Source organism: Humulus lupulus, chromosome 1 (assembly GCF_963169125.1).
Source record: "Humulus lupulus chromosome 1, drHumLupu1.1, whole genome shotgun sequence".
In the NCBI taxonomy this organism is placed as follows: Eukaryota; Viridiplantae; Streptophyta; class Magnoliopsida; order Rosales; family Cannabaceae; genus Humulus; species Humulus lupulus.
The window spans coordinates 150,503,946-150,519,930 of NC_084793.1; the positions used below are offsets into that span (position 1 = coordinate 150,503,946).

Genomic DNA, 15,985 nt, shown 5'->3' on the forward strand with positions numbered 1-15,985 from the left:
CATGCCCAGTGGCTAAGAATGGCCTTCCCAAAATTATTGGCACATCGATATCCTCCTCCATGTCAAGTATTGTAAAGTTAGCAGGGAAAATAAATTTATCCACTTTCACCAAAACATCTTCAATAATACCCCGTGGATGCTTCATCGAACAGTTGGCCAACTATAAGGTAACTGTTGTGGGCCTAGCTTCACCCAACCCAAGTCTTCGAAAAACAGATAAGGGCATCAGATTTATGCTTGCCCCTAAGTCACACAAAGCATGCTTGCAGTCAAAATTCCCAATAGTGCAAGGAATGGTAAAGCTCCTTGGATCTCTCAACTTCTGGGGAAGCTTCCTTTGTAGAATAGCACTACATTCTTCAGTCAATGCCACATTCTCATAGTCTTCCATCTTCCTCTTCTTAGAAAGAATTTCTTTCATGAACTTTACATAACTGGGCATTTTATCTAAGGCCTCAGCAAAGGGAATGTTGATGTGTAACTTCTTGAACATCTCTAAGAACTTGGAAAACGTTTATCAAGAGAAGTTTCCTAAACCATTGAGGTTATGAGAACTTAACTGGGGGTAAACAATAATGAATGGTGTTGCTTTCTCTGTAATACAACGGTCTTCAATAACCTATTTAGTCTCGGAACCAGATGTCTCACCAAGCTCTTCATTCTTTTCTACATATGACTGATGCACAAATTGTTCAATTTGCTTACCACTTCTCAAAGTGATTGCTTGACATTGTTCCTTGGGATTCACCACTGTATTGCTAGGCAAATTCTCCTACAGGCTGTTATTCAACGTGCTAGCCAATTGACCCACTTGTGTCTCAAGGTTTCAAATGGAGTTCTTGGTCTCAGTCATGAATTGAGTCTGAGTATTAGTGAGGGTCAACAAAGCTGCTTGCAATTCATTGGGATATTCTGGTTGATCTTGTGGCCTAGGCTGCTGTAAAGATGAAGCTTGATTCATGTAGAGTCCAAGAAATTTACTTAGCTAGTTAAGTAGTAGTAGCAATAGTAATAGTTGTAGTATTTTTATGACTGTTGATTTTGGTTCAGACCGAGATTTAGTTGGACACTCGTAGTAACACTTGTAGATTTTATAAGTTTAACCTATAGTTTAAGAATATTAATTTTAACCTAAGGTCTAATTAATATAACTGATTATGAAGGTGATATTTATTATAATATAAGGTTTAGATAAACCCAATAAGGAAATGACACTTGTCATGTGTATGTTTAATGAATAATTAAGTATTTTGAGGAATAAATTTATTAAGAGTAATACTTGAATATCCTAGGGTCTCCCAGTAGCTTTGAAATCGTTAGAGGACTTAGTCAAGGTTGTTTACTCAATTCAAATTAGGCTGAAAAAGTGCAATTACGTGTATAATATTTCAGCGTATGTCGATATATCGCAGCACTAGGGGGCGATATATCACCATACGGGGATACGGAAAACACGTAACTTCGCACGGCCACCTCGACGAGCCTCGGACATATTAACCCAGGCGATATATCGCCTACTAGGGGCGATATATCGACTGTAGTGCCAGATATTTGAACGTTTTTTAAACCGAGCTTATTTTATTCCTTAACCTCTTGATAAGTCCAGAATCGTTTTGACCGAGTCTTCAGCCTCTGCTGAACGATTATTCAAAGATTTTTCAATTAAAAAGCCATTATTTTATTCAAGCTAAATAAAGATCTTTTCATTCTTGAACTCTATAAATAGGACCTAGTAGCCAACCATTTCTTCATTCATCAAGCTAAGTTCAGAGTCTGCAAGCTGCTAGGTTATTTTAGAGTGGTTAAACACTTGGGTTGGGGATATAAGCTTTATCCTTATAAGCTTAATAAACACTCGGGAAGTAAGGTTCATAGTATATTTCGGTTCGAGGTGTAGTTTGGTTATAGAAGCATTCGAGTTATTCCTTATTCCAGTTTCTTTCTGTGTTATTCTTATAGTTATTCTACTCAAAATCCTAACTCATATCCTCTATTTTGGTTAGGCAATCCAAGATCTTGAACGTAAGATTCTTATTGGTAAGTATCCTTTCGATGGTGTAGTTCATTCTTTTCATTCCTTTTTCTTTAGTATACTCACCTTTCTATTATGGTTTTTAGGAGTGTTCCAAAGTCCCGATTCTGTTCTCATATCCCGATATTTTGGTAAGGAAAATAGGATAGGATTTTATATGTTGTATGATATGTTATATGTTATCTTATGTTATGAAATGTTATATTATGTATGTTGATAGACTTGGGCATATGACTTGTATAGCTAACAAGCCCCAATAAATTTATGGGCATATGACTTGCTTAGCTAGCAAGCCCCACAAATCTAATGGGCATATGACTTGATTAGTTAACAAGCCCCAAGTAGTATAATGGCCATTGTAGTAGTATATGACATATGTTTATGATATGCTTATAGTATATGTTTATGATAAAGCATATGTTATGATATAATTTTATGTATATGATTTATGTTGTAGATTTTCCTTGCTGGGCATTAGGCTCATTCCTTTATGTTTATATGTGCAGGAAATTAGCTATGGCGGCGGGAAAGGTTCTTGGCAGCTTAGGGATGTGTATTGAGGCAGGATGGAATCGATGGACTGAGCGTTCGATTTGAGGATGAGTCTTTAAGTCTTTACATTATGATTTCTATGCATTATTTTTCCACATTATGTTTTGTAACCAATTTATTCAAGCTATGTTATGTTTTATTTTTAAAACAATGGGATCCCATATCCTAACTACATTTTTATGTATTCAACATTGGCTTTACAGTCTTAAATAAAGTTATGGTATTTTTATATGTACATTTTCTTATGATTAGCATAGTAGTTATTAATGGTCCAAAGTCTAGAATAGTTGGGTCGTTACAATTCATAGGCTGTTGTGACATATTCTGCTGGCATTGGCCTTGAAACTGTGACTGTTGGCCTTGATTATTTCTCCATGAGAAATTTGGGTGATTTCTCCGCCCATGATTGTTAGTGTTGGAGGATGGGTTGTTGAAAGGCCTCTGAAAATTTTCCACTACTTGAACCTGAGCTTGGTCTATAGGAATATTTTTATTAGGGTCACCTGAAGGACAATGATCGAAAGAGTGTGGCCCCCACAAATTCCACAACCTACTGGCATTTGAATGGCATTAGCAGACACAATATTCTATTGTAACTGTTTTGTTAAGGAAGCAACTGGAGCAGTCAAGGCAGTGATTGCATCTAATTCATGAACCCCAACTACCTTTCTATTACTAGTTGTACGTTCATCAGACCATTGATGATTGTTTGTAGCCATATCTTCCAACAACTCATATACCTCGTTGGCACTTTTACTCATAAATGCTCCTCCAGCTGCGGCATCAATTATAGTGCGAGTAGTACCGCACAATCCATTGTAAAAGTTGTGAACCAACATCCACTTTTCAATGCCATAATGGGGACATTTTCTTAGCAACTCGTTGAACCTTTTCCAAGAGTCATACAAAGATTCACCATCCAACTGATAAAAATTATTGATCTCCCCTCTCAATTTAGCAGCTTTTGATGGAGAAAAGAACTTGACAAGGAATTTATGAGCCAAATCCTCCCAAGTATTTATAGAATTGGATTGAAGGGAGTTCAACCAACTCTTAGCTCTTTCCCACTGATTGAAGGGAATAACCTCAACCTAATTGCATCGTCGCTCACCCCATTATACTTGAAAGTGGCACACAACCCCAGGAAATCACCTATAAGCATGTGTGGATCTTCATAGGATAAACCACCAAACTGTATTGTACCCTGAACCATTTGGAGGATCGCTAGCTTAATCTCAAAATTATTAGCGGTAACAGTCGATGGTCTGATACATGCTTGCACCCTCGTTACAGTAGGGAGTGCATAATCCCTTAAACTATGAACGACGGGATTCAGAGGTTGTGCCTGGGCTAGCGCAGCTGGGTGCACTCTTTCATTACCATTGTTCCCCACATCATCATTATCTTCTCAGCCATGGCAAAAGCAGAGTTCTCAACCCTCTTGTTTCTATGATTCTACTTGCAAGTCTTCTCAATCTCAGGATTAATAGGAACAATATTATTTGCTCCCCTCCTTCTACGCATATAATAAAATTACCTAAAATAGAGGTAAACATATGCAAGCAAGCCAAGTTAGAAACAGTTTAAAAGACAACCAATTCATAAATAAAATTAACTATTTTAATATTGATAATTTTTCAGTCCCCGACAACGACGCCAAAAACTTGCTGCGGATTTTATAGCTATGCAAGTATCCGTATTCACTTTTATAGTTTATTTCGGTAAGACCGAGTATCGTCCCACAAAGACTGAATCATCAAGTACCAAACAATTAATTGCTAGTTTCTATTTGGCTAATGAAAACTAGATTAATGAGATTTAAAAACAAGAAAACAAAAATAAATGAAAATTGTAGAAATCAAATAATAACAAGAACACAAAGATTAAATTCACTATAAAACAATTAGGAATCCTAATCTTCTCTACTATCCACTCTATTATTCATTAATGCAATTACCACTTAAATTCTTCTCAATGAAATGATAGGCAAGCCAAAGTGTTATCTATTCGGGTTAAGAAATAGAAAACTCGACCTAATGTGAATTCAAACAATAGGAAGCAATGAATACAACCCTTAATCACATAAACCAATTTGATACTCTCATTCTAAATTGAAATCTATGTCTATTCAATTTTAGCATATTCAAATCTCACTTTTTCAGATTTTGATTCAAATTCATAAATCGTATATAAAAGGTGCGCAGTCAATCACATACACAATAAACACAAACTGAATAAATTTCAGATGAAAAAGAAATAGATAAATGCATTAAATCATAATAGAGTTTCAAGAGAGTAAATTAGAAAACCTAAACAGAAATTTAGTTCATAAACATGACTAAATCAAACATAAACATAGAATATAACATAGTCTAAATCAAAAGATAAAGAAAAAGAACTCTAGGTATTTGTTTCTTCTCTAGCCTCCTTCTTGCTTAATTTGATCTTCTTCCTTTTTCTAAAAACGTCATTAAGGAAGCTTTTATAGTCCCTAATTAATTCTGCATGAAAAGACAAAATTGCCCCTAAAAATTTCCCTAAATTCTACTTCCGTTCGGACTCTAGCACTCGGGCGCCACGAGATAGCGCCTAGGCGCTATCTGAAAATAGCCTAAACAACTCTTTGGAAAACACCTAGCGTTGGGGCACTGGTTTGTAGCGCCTAGGCGCTATCTCCTAAATATTTTTTTCCTGCTCTCTGTAACCAACAGCGTTGGGGCGCTAGTATATGGCGCCTAGGCGCTATATTTTGATTTTTTTTCCTTCTTCCTTCCTTGACTTTGGCACACCCTCTTGTGATCTTTTTGATGTCAAAGTTACTATGAACACTACAATTGGCTTCAGACTAGCCAAATATCGCCTTCTTATAGCATTTTTCACTCTCTTCACTCCCTCTTAATAGTGAAACCAATAAAACCTTAAACATTAATGAAAACAAGCATAATACTGCACTAAACAAATAAAATAAACTCAAATACCATCTAAAACACACCCTAATAACAGTATGGATTGGACCTAACACATATCAAGATAAACTATCCACATGTACAGAACAATGCTAAGGAATAGCCAAAAAAGGATGACAAGCTGGTTCCAACTCGTGTCTACCCGCTCACCAAGGCACAAGCAAATTCAAGTACTTCTGTGGTCTCGGGTTAGATCTCTATAGCTGGAATTGACCATTATGTATTAATTGATTCTGGTGTTGCTCACTCTTTTGTTACAAAGAGAATAGTAGATAAGTTTAATAGACCTTATGATTTGCATGCTGAGGGATTTGGAACCATGTTTCCATCAGGAGAGGTGGTAATATCTAGGAAGTGGATTAGAGCCCTGTCTTTGAGGGTAGATGGTAGGGAACATTTTGTGGATTTAATAGAATTAAGTATGCCCGATTTTTATGTTATACTTGAAATGGATGGGTTAGCCAAGTACAATGCTACGTTTGACTATAAAAGGAAGATAGTGGTGTTTAGGCTAGAAGGAGACGACTCATTCATATTTTTCGGAACAACGAATATAATGTGAATCATTATTATTTTGGCGCTAAAGACTGGAAATATGATACAAAATCGGTGTGTGGGACTTTTGGCAAACATTATCGATGCAACGAATGCGGTAGCACTAGAACCAGAACATACAAGGATAGTACGTGATTACTTGGATTTTTTCCCGAGGACTTACCAGGGTTGCCATCGCACCAAGAGATCGAGTTTACGATCGAACTAGCACCAAAAATGACCCTAATCATGAGAGCACCCTATAGGATGGAACCAACAGAGCTTAAGGAGTCGAAGGTTTAATTACAAGAATTGTTGGATATTGGATTCATCAGGCCAAGTTACTCATAGTGGGGAGCATTTGTACTCTTTGTTAAGAAAAAAGATGGATCAATGCGTATGTGTATTGACTACAGGGAACTCAATAAGGTCACTATATAAAGAATAAGTATCATTTACTAAGGATAGATGACTTTTTTGACTAACTTCAAGGAAAGACAGTCTTCTCAAAAATAGACCTTAGGTCCGGGTATCATCAATTAATGATTAAGGAAGAGGACATTTCGAAGACTGCTTTTCGTACACAATATGGACACTATGAATTCTTGGTTATGTCATTCAAACTTACCAATGCCCATGCTTCCTTTATGGATTTCATGAATAGAGTATTGAAAGATTATTTGGATAGATTTGTGACAGTATTCATAGATGATATCCTTATTTATTCACGGATCGAAGAAGAGCATGAATATCATCTACGGTTAGCTCTGTAGAGATTAAGAGAGCATAAAGTTGTATGAAAAATTCAATAAGTGTTAATTTTGGCTTTCTCAAGTGGCGTTTCTAGGGCATATTGTATGTAATGAGGGCATTAAGGTAGATCCGGTGAAAATTGAAGCTGTTAAAGATTGGCCAAGACCAAAGAACACTTATGAAGTAAGGAGTTGTCTTGGGTTAGCGGGCTACTATAGAAAGTTTGTGGAAGGGTTTTCTAGGATTGCCACACCACTAATCTAGTTAACAAGAAAGGTTCTAAAGTTTTCTTAGATGGGAAGTGTGAAAGCAACTTGTAAGAGTTAAAGGAGAAACTAATCACTGCACTTGTTTTAAGCCTTCCAACAAACGATGAAAAGTTTGTAGTATATTGTGATGCGTCAAAAAAAGGGTTGGGATGTGTGTTGATGCAAGCGAAAAAAGTAATTGCTTATGCATCAAGGCAGCTAAAGGAGTATGAGAAGCGCTATCCAACGCATGACCTTGAATTGGCAGCAGTAGTATTCACTCTTAAAATATGGAGGCATTACTTGTATGGGGAGAAATATGAGATTTATACGGATCATAAGAGTTTGAAATATTTCCTCACCCATAAGGAACTAAATATGAGGCAACAATGGTGGTTGAAATTGGTGAAGGATTATGACTGTGAGATTTTGTATCACCCCAGAAAGGAAAATGTTGTAGCAGATGCCTTAAGCCAAAGAAGCCAAGGGCAAGTGATTACATTAAAGGGTGTCTCAACGAGACTTGTTGAGGAGATGGATCGAGCATGCATTGAGTTTGTCACTGGCGGACTGGCTAACATAACCTTACATTCAACTCTTTTGGAGAAGATTAAAGTTGAGCGAGATAAAGACCCATAATTAGTGAAGTGTAGACAAGGGATTCAAAATGGAAGTGCTAAGGATTTTACTGTAGGTGGAAATGGAATGTTAAGGTATAAAGGACGCGTATGTATTCCCGTTGATGCGAAAATTAGAAAAGAAATCCTTGATGAAGCACATACCAGTCCTATTCGCTACATCCAGGGACCACGAAGGTGTATCAAGATCTGAAAGTGTTGTATTGGTGGCCTGGAATGAAAAAGGATGTGGTGGAGTACGTGGTAAAGTTTCTTACATGTCAACAAGTTGAAGTAGAGCATCAAAGACCAGTCGATTTGTTACAACCATTAAGTATTCCTTAATGGAAATGGGAGGACATCGCAATGGATTTCATGGTAGGCTTACCTAAAACCACAAAGCAGCACAACTCAATTTGGGTAATTATCTATAGATAGACGAAGTTCGCACATTTTATTCATGTAAGAACGGTGTATACAACAAAGCAGTACGTGGAATTATATGTTCAAGAGATAGTGTGACTCCATGGAGCTCCTAAGTCTATAGTTTTCAATAAAGACCCAAAGTTTACTTGTAAATTATGGGAAAGTTTACAAAAAGCAATGGAACCATTTGCAATTTAGTACTGCTTTTCATCCTCAAACTGATGGTCAAATGGAAAGAACAGTCTAAATATTAGAAGATATGATTTGGGCATGTGTTTTTGATATCGGTGGATCAAGGAGTAAAAAAGGTATCTTCCATTAATTGAATTTTCATATAACAATAGTTATTGGTCAACTATTGTGGTGGCACCATATGAAATTTTATACGGGCGGAAGTGTAGATCACCGGTACATTGGGACGAGATGGAGAAAGTAAATATCTAGGTCCCAAGGTGGTGTGAAAAGTTAATGAAGCCATAGAAAATATTAGAGCGCGCATGGTTGCTTCTAAAGATCAATAGAAGAGTTATGCCGACCCAAAACATCAAGACTTTGAGTTCCGAGTGGGAGATTATGTGTTTCTGCGAGTATCGCCGATGAAAGGGGCTAAGAGATTTGACAAGAAGGGAAAAATGAGTCTAAGATATGTCAGACCATTTGAAATTCTAGATAGAGTTGGGCAGGTGGTGTATAGGTTAGCCATGCCCTCAGTGTTATCTAGAGTTCTTAATGTTTTTCATGTGTTTATGCTAAGGAAGTACGTGTCCGACCTGTCTCATATTTTGAGTTATGAGACATTAAGTTTGTGGGAAGACTTGTCATGTGAAGAAAAACCAATTCAGATTTTGGATAAGAAAGATAAGGTGCTAAGGAATAAGACTATTGCACTAATCAAAGTGTTATGGAGAAACAATGCAGTAGAAGAGGCAACTTGGGAGTTGGAGTGAGATATGCAAGACTAGTATCCAGACTTGTTTAGGTAATTTCAGGGACAAAATTCTTTTTAAGGGGGGATAGTTGTAATATATGTCTCCTTAGAAGAAGGGTATTTTTGTAAATCGTCATTGTAAGGGCATTTTCTTAATTTTATGTGATTACATGTTTTATGTGTCTATTTGATTATGTTTATGATTATTTATGGTCTATATGAATATTTGGTAAGTTTGAGAATGTCCATGAGCAACAACAATATTCCTTCAAGTGGTAAGGGCATAAATGTCACAAATTATGTATTTGAGCGCTATGGTGTAATTTAAAGGACTTTTGGGCCATTTGTTAATTAAGGGTTTTCAAAACTATTATCTTAGAATGAAGTTACTAAAAAGACTTGATTCTATTAATGAGAGAGCTAGGGTTAAGGGTAGATTAGTCTTTTGGAATTGAAGAGTTAGTATGAATAGAATGTGACCAAGTTAGGGTTAAGCACATCTCGTTCATTTGCCTCTCTCTCATATAATGGAAGTAGATCTCAATTATTCTTGCTGTGATCTAGAGGGCTTGGAGGATTGAAGAACAATTTTGGGTAAGATCTAATTACTTTATAGGATTTAGGTCTTGTTTATGTTTGTTGTTTGGGATCTAATGGTAGAAGTTATGAATTAATTGTTAGAATTTCATGTTAGGGTATTTTATGAATATGTTTTAGTGTTATAAACATGCTATGGAGGAATTAATGATTAAATAAGAACTGGTTTGGGATATATGTTCATAGCTTTGGGAAGAAGAAATTTTATTGCATGATAATTGTTAGGGTTATGTAGTTAGGGGATTCTCATGAATTTTTGGTATTTTATTTGTTTCCAAAAATTGTATGATGATATAGAGGGATTCAAGATGAGAGAAACTAAAAAAGAATCGTCAAAATTAAATTTATATTGAAAGAGTTATGACATTCCAAAGTATGGTTGGCGTTTGGTTTTCAAACCAGCACCGTGATGCAAAAGGAGCGCGCCTAGGTGCCCAAATACCCATAAACTGGGAAAATTAAGGGGCTGAGCAGCACTAAATACTAAGGTCGTGATGCTTGACTGCAACATGGTCCTTTTTGGTTGTTTTTAGGCCGTTTTGAAGCCATTTCACATGGGGTTCATTGGGGGACTTCATCCCTAACTTCTTGGAGATATTTTTAGGACTTTTAGGACTTTCTTACAGACACTTTAGAGTGGTTTGGTCTTAGAAAAAGTAAGACTAATTGCATGATATTGGGTTGAGCTATAAGTTTTTTTTAAAGTAAATATATCTGTGTTATGACCACGCTCGGTAAGGATACTTGAAGGGAACATAATTATTGTTGTTGCTTGGACTTGAGGTAAGAAGAGTGGACACTTGCATACAGGGTGTACGCTCGACGTACTTGTCTGTCTATTTGTTATGTGATTACAATATGATTTATGTTTAAAGTTATCTAGGTGATGAATATTTATAATATAAATGTGTATGTTGTATGTTTTGCGTGACATGCTTACGTATGATAATTTGCATGTTTACATTATGATAAATTTTGCATGCTCGTGTATAGTATAATGCATGCTTACGTTTCCGTGGTTTGTTGCACACTTGACCAAATTAGTATTGGTTTACGACTTTTGTATCTAAAAGTATTTATGATGTATTATGATTTGATTATATACTTGTCATTATGTTGTTTTAAGTCTGGGTTTGGGAGTTGTATCCTACACAACTCTTCTTATTGGGCGTTAGCTCACAAGTACTCTATGCTGCAGGTAAAGGAAATGAGTTGGTTGTGCATCAATAAGTTGGAGAACTTTGGTGTACGACGTACATGTTCAGGATCTAACAACCGTTAGGAGTTAGACCTACTCGGATTATGTTTTTGCTTTAGTTTTAGTTATTAGTAAAATGTTTTGGTCGCTTTTCTTAGAGTTTTGGTTAGTAGTTTGGATCATTTGTTTTATTTTCAAAATAATGAGACTCCCAAGTTTCTTTTGTTTTAAATGATGTTGAATATGCTATTTTGATTTGGTAAAGTTGATTTTATTTAGTTTAAAATATATTTTTAGTCTTTAAAGCTTATTAAACGTACGTAATTAATGTTCCAAGAAATTGGGGCGTTACATTGACCTAGGCTTTATAAGCCACAAAAGGTCTTCAAAAATGAGATATAGCCTGAGAGAAAATAAGAAAATTTGATTTCTCCATGTTGTTATTCTGCTCAAATTCTCCTTATCTTTTATATTTTTCATAGTCCATTTTGACCTAGGCTTTATTAGCCACAAAAGGTCTCTAAAAATGAGATATAGCCATGGGGAATATAATAAATCGTAAAAAGAAATTTTTTGATGTGGTTATGCTGCCAAATTGAGTAAGAGTACAAGAATATTGCAAATTCAGTGTAACTATCTTAAAATAAAATTAATGAATACTAAATTCACTTGTTAGAATCTGTTGGAAAAAAAATTGATTCGACACATTCGTGATATACATAAAGTATCGCTTTTTAGTAGTATCGCAACATCTAATTTGTTTTGGGTGATGGTTTAGTTGAACGACTTTGTGGCATTTTAAGTCAAATAAGAAACCATCGTATCAATGGAGTCAAACTCGATGTATATGGATGTTTACATCACAAAACAAATTCAAAACTCTAATCCAAGTCCAAAAATTATATGCCCAACAAAAAGAAATTTTGAGAATAGAATAAACAAAAGACTCACATGTACAATATACATTTGCTATACATAGATGTCTAATTAAAAATAAATATGACGATTACACATATATTCAAACGTGGCACTCGAGCCTAAAATAAAAAAAAAGCTTGAAATATATAAAGCTTAACATCATATTTATATTACATATTAATATATGCATATATGTATGTAAATGGTACACAAAATCTGAAAAGTACGCTGAGCCCAAACAAAACATAGTGTCAATACTGAAATACTATATATATTATGTGATATTAAGTGAAGAAATAGAATGCACATTCAATATAATGAGAGAAAATTGGAATTTTGTACATGAAACAAAAATTTAATTAAAAACAAGTGTGACAAAATATATAAAAATGGAAGTCATTATATTTGTGTAAAAGATATTTCTGTCAAATATTGGATTCAATTCCAAACTATAAGTTTCAAATTACTTCCATAAAGACAAAAAATCTCAAGTGAATTTGAATTTTTTTTCAAAATTCTCATCAAAATAGAATTGTAATTCAAGTGGTCTCCAAATTTATTTAAGTGAGATAAAAAAAATGAGTTTCAATCTAAAACAAACTCAAAATCTCCAAAGTGTATAAATACAAAAAAATTTGAGCTACGTTTGACTTGATTGCTCCAAAGGATATGTATGCAACCTAATTGCTAAGGTTAGGTATAGTCACAAGCTCCCCAAGTTTCTCAATGAGGTCATTCACCTCTAACTTCTCAAATGAGATCATTCACCTCAAAAATCTCAAGTGAGATCATTAACCTCAACAAAAATCAAAAGTGAGGTAATTCATTGTAGCGCACTAATTTTTTTTTATTTTAATTGTTTGTTTATATTAATTTAATTGTTAATTGTTAAGTGATAGCATTTTAATTTTATTATTTGAATTGTTTGGTATAAATTATGTGAAATTAATTTTGTTAATTGTTTTATTTAATTATTTGTAAATTGTGGGTTCTTGAGTTGTGGTTGTGTGACGTAGGGTGTATGATTAGTAGAGATGCACTTGAGCACTTGGATGTGTGCATGTGCATGCATTAGTTTTTCCATGCATTATTTAATTTATAAGTATTTTATTTAATTAAGAAAAGAGAAATAAGACTTTTAAAGACTAAAAGTTCTAGAATACTTGTGTTCACACAAGTTCAGAGAAGGAAGAAGAGAATGGCGTGTGAATAGGCCAAGAGAGAATAGGACTTTCCTTAATCATGATTTTATATTTTCTTTTCTTTTAATTAATAGAAAGATAGGAATATTAGTAGGGGATTCTATTGGGTAAGTAGAATTTGGTGAGTTGTTGGTGTGTGTGTGCTAGCCGAGTATAGCGAGAGTGAGAGGGTGTGTGCGTGTGAAGGGGTAGAGAGAGAGAGAGAGAGAGAGAGAGAGAAAGTATTGTGGGTTTCCTTATTTTGAGGTTGACCTATCCCTTTGAGTTGTCACCTTAATTCCCATTTAAATCCTAGGACAAAATCGAGGAAACTTAATTATGGGGAATATTTATTTTCTCATTTGCTTGGTGAGCAGTAAATAGGTTTTATATTTAGCAAGAGGTGAGTCTTAGAGACTCATTGTGGTTGTTAAGTAGAGAGGGAAAGTGAGAGAGAGGGAGAACTCGTGAGGTAGAGAGAGAAGGAGAGAAAGAAAGAAAGAGAGAGAGGGATCATGAAAGAGAAGAAGGAGAAGAAGAAGATAAGGGGTTTGAAATTGTGCTAGGTATGGTTCTTTGTTTTATTTTGATCTTTGGTTTTTGATCCTCTAAGTATAAGTTCCTTCCCCTCAATCCTAATATGTTTCTTCTCTTTTCTTGATATGGGTTTCGAAAACCCTAGGTTGTTCAAAGAGGGTGACCATTGTTTTGGGAATCTATAACCTTATTGTTGTTGTTTTGTTACTTTGATTCTTGTTTGTTTTGTCTTCAAGAGAAAATATGTTTATATGATGATGGTTAGCTTTTTTTTTTTATGGTTTTGGTTTATGGAATATTTCCATTATTGATTATGGGAAATCTTAATAAAGTTATAGTATGAAGAGTCTTGTTCTTATATAAGCTATGATTTGATGCATGATGATAGGTTAGAAATTCTATTACTATATGGTTGATTGGAGTTTTGTCTGCTAATATATGTTGATGTTGTTTTTTTTTAATTTTTAGAAACATCCAAGATATTTGTTGTTATTGAAACATGTAGGTTTCAGCCTAGGGTTCTTTTTAGCATGATTTGTTTTTGTTTTCTTTCTTTTGTTGTTACTTGTGCTCTTAGAAGCATGCTAAGTTGTTGATGTCTTTAGTTTATATTTAGTATTGTAAATGTATTTGAAAACAAAGAATGTGTTAAAATTTTCATATTGAGATGATAATGCATATATTGTGTATAGATGAGTTAGATTCTTAATGCATGATAATTGTTCTCTTGGAATGCATGGAATTGTAGAAACATGCTAAGTAATGGTTTAAACATGCTTAAGGATACATTTTGAATAAGTATATGCTTGTTGTATTTTTTTTTTCTTATTTATGTTATGGTATTTAATCAATATTTTTAAAAATGCACAAGTTATGTCTCAAAATTCATATTTTAGAACTAATATAAGCAATAGATGATTTTTTTTTTTAAAAATTTTAATGGTGGTTGTTCTTCAAATAAATACATGAAGTTATTTTTATAAAGTTTGTGGAAAAAAATTATATTTTTATCTAATTATGTGAAATTAAAATAATAAAAATGCTTGCTAGAATTTTTTTTTTAATTTCATGAAAGAAAGTTTTTTTTTTAAATACAAAATATAAAGTATATGTTCAAATAATTTACGCCTTAGACTTTATATATGAAAAATGTGTTTTTTCTATAACTATGGAATATCTTAATTATAATAATGCAGTTTTTATTTGTAAAATAATCGATTAAGTAACATTATTGTTATGGGATTAAGTAATTTTATTTGAGTAAAAGAGGCTACAAATAATTTTTTCTAACTTATTTAAAACTATGATATGTATGAAATGTTGGTAACCTTGAGACTTAATATTTTTAAAAGTTAAATTATTATTTACTTTATTTATTTACTTATATTTTTAAAAGTTAAATTATTATTATTATTTTTCTAACCTTGAGACTCAATTATTTTATATTGAATGATTATGTTTACTTTATTCAATATTAATTAATTTTGTTAAAATTAATTATTTTGTGAGAAAAGAAATGGAGAAGGGTTATTATATTTTGTTTTATTATATTTGAGATAATAAATGGAATTAATGTTTGCTAAATGATAACAAAATTAAAATAACTCTTTTAATGAAATTTTGAGTAAAATTTTATTGTAGTGATGCGGTATAAATCAAGTTGGTAAAACATATTTGTTTAATAAATTCTTATGAGATGACTAAGAGATAAAGGGACTAAAATTAATCTACCAACTTCTAAGCGTGTTTTAAGAACCTTCCCACGTATGCATGCTAAATGCAAGCTGAGTTTTACGTCCAAAATTAAGCCTTTTGACTAGATGTATGATTGTTGCTGGGCATTCATTGAGGTTTAATTAGTAAAGTTGAGATTATTCTTTTATGATTTTATGTGTGATTTTGTGATTATGTTTGAGATGCAACGTGTGCCACGTGTGCATGACCCATGCACACGTGGGGTATGTTTGTTTAGTATGCTTAGTCTTACTTGATATTGAGGCGAACGTTTAGTTGTGATTCCAGGCTCGTTGTGAAGCACATCGATATTTATTTTGCTTGGACTTGAGGTAAGGAAGTTAGCTAGAATTTCTGAGTTTATGTTGACTGTATGAGATGTAATGTTATGACATGAGCTGCTTGTATATGTGCTTGCATGTTGTATGAAAAGCAGAGGTTATTAGCGTGCTGAATGCGACACAACAAAGGATTTGCTAAGGTATGACGTAACTCATAGGGCGGATGCGCCAAGGTTATTCTAGGACCAGAGCTCATGAGTACCTCACAGAGGAGGATTTACTGGTTTATGCTTTACTGGTTGGCTCATAGAACTTGTTCGCTTCATTTGTTATGATGACATATTCAGATAACGTGTATGATTATGCTATAATGAAGATATGATATGTTATGTTATAAGCTTATGTTATGTGAACTGTTGTATCTTGTTTGTACTTCCTTACTAGACTTTTAGCTCACCACCCTTACTTTCCTCCTTTCAAGTA

The 15,985-nt window shown here is 33.9% G+C and overlaps 1 non-coding gene across 1 annotated transcript; it reads left to right on the forward strand.

The window, feature by feature from the left end:
• Positions 1-3,433: 3,433 nt before the first annotated feature.
• Positions 3,434-3,540, forward strand: LOC133813061 (small nucleolar RNA R71). The gene has a single exon (XR_009884106.1). It is a non-coding gene; the product is annotated as a small nucleolar RNA R71 (small nucleolar RNA).
• The last annotated feature ends 12,445 nt before the right edge of the window (positions 3,541-15,985 follow it).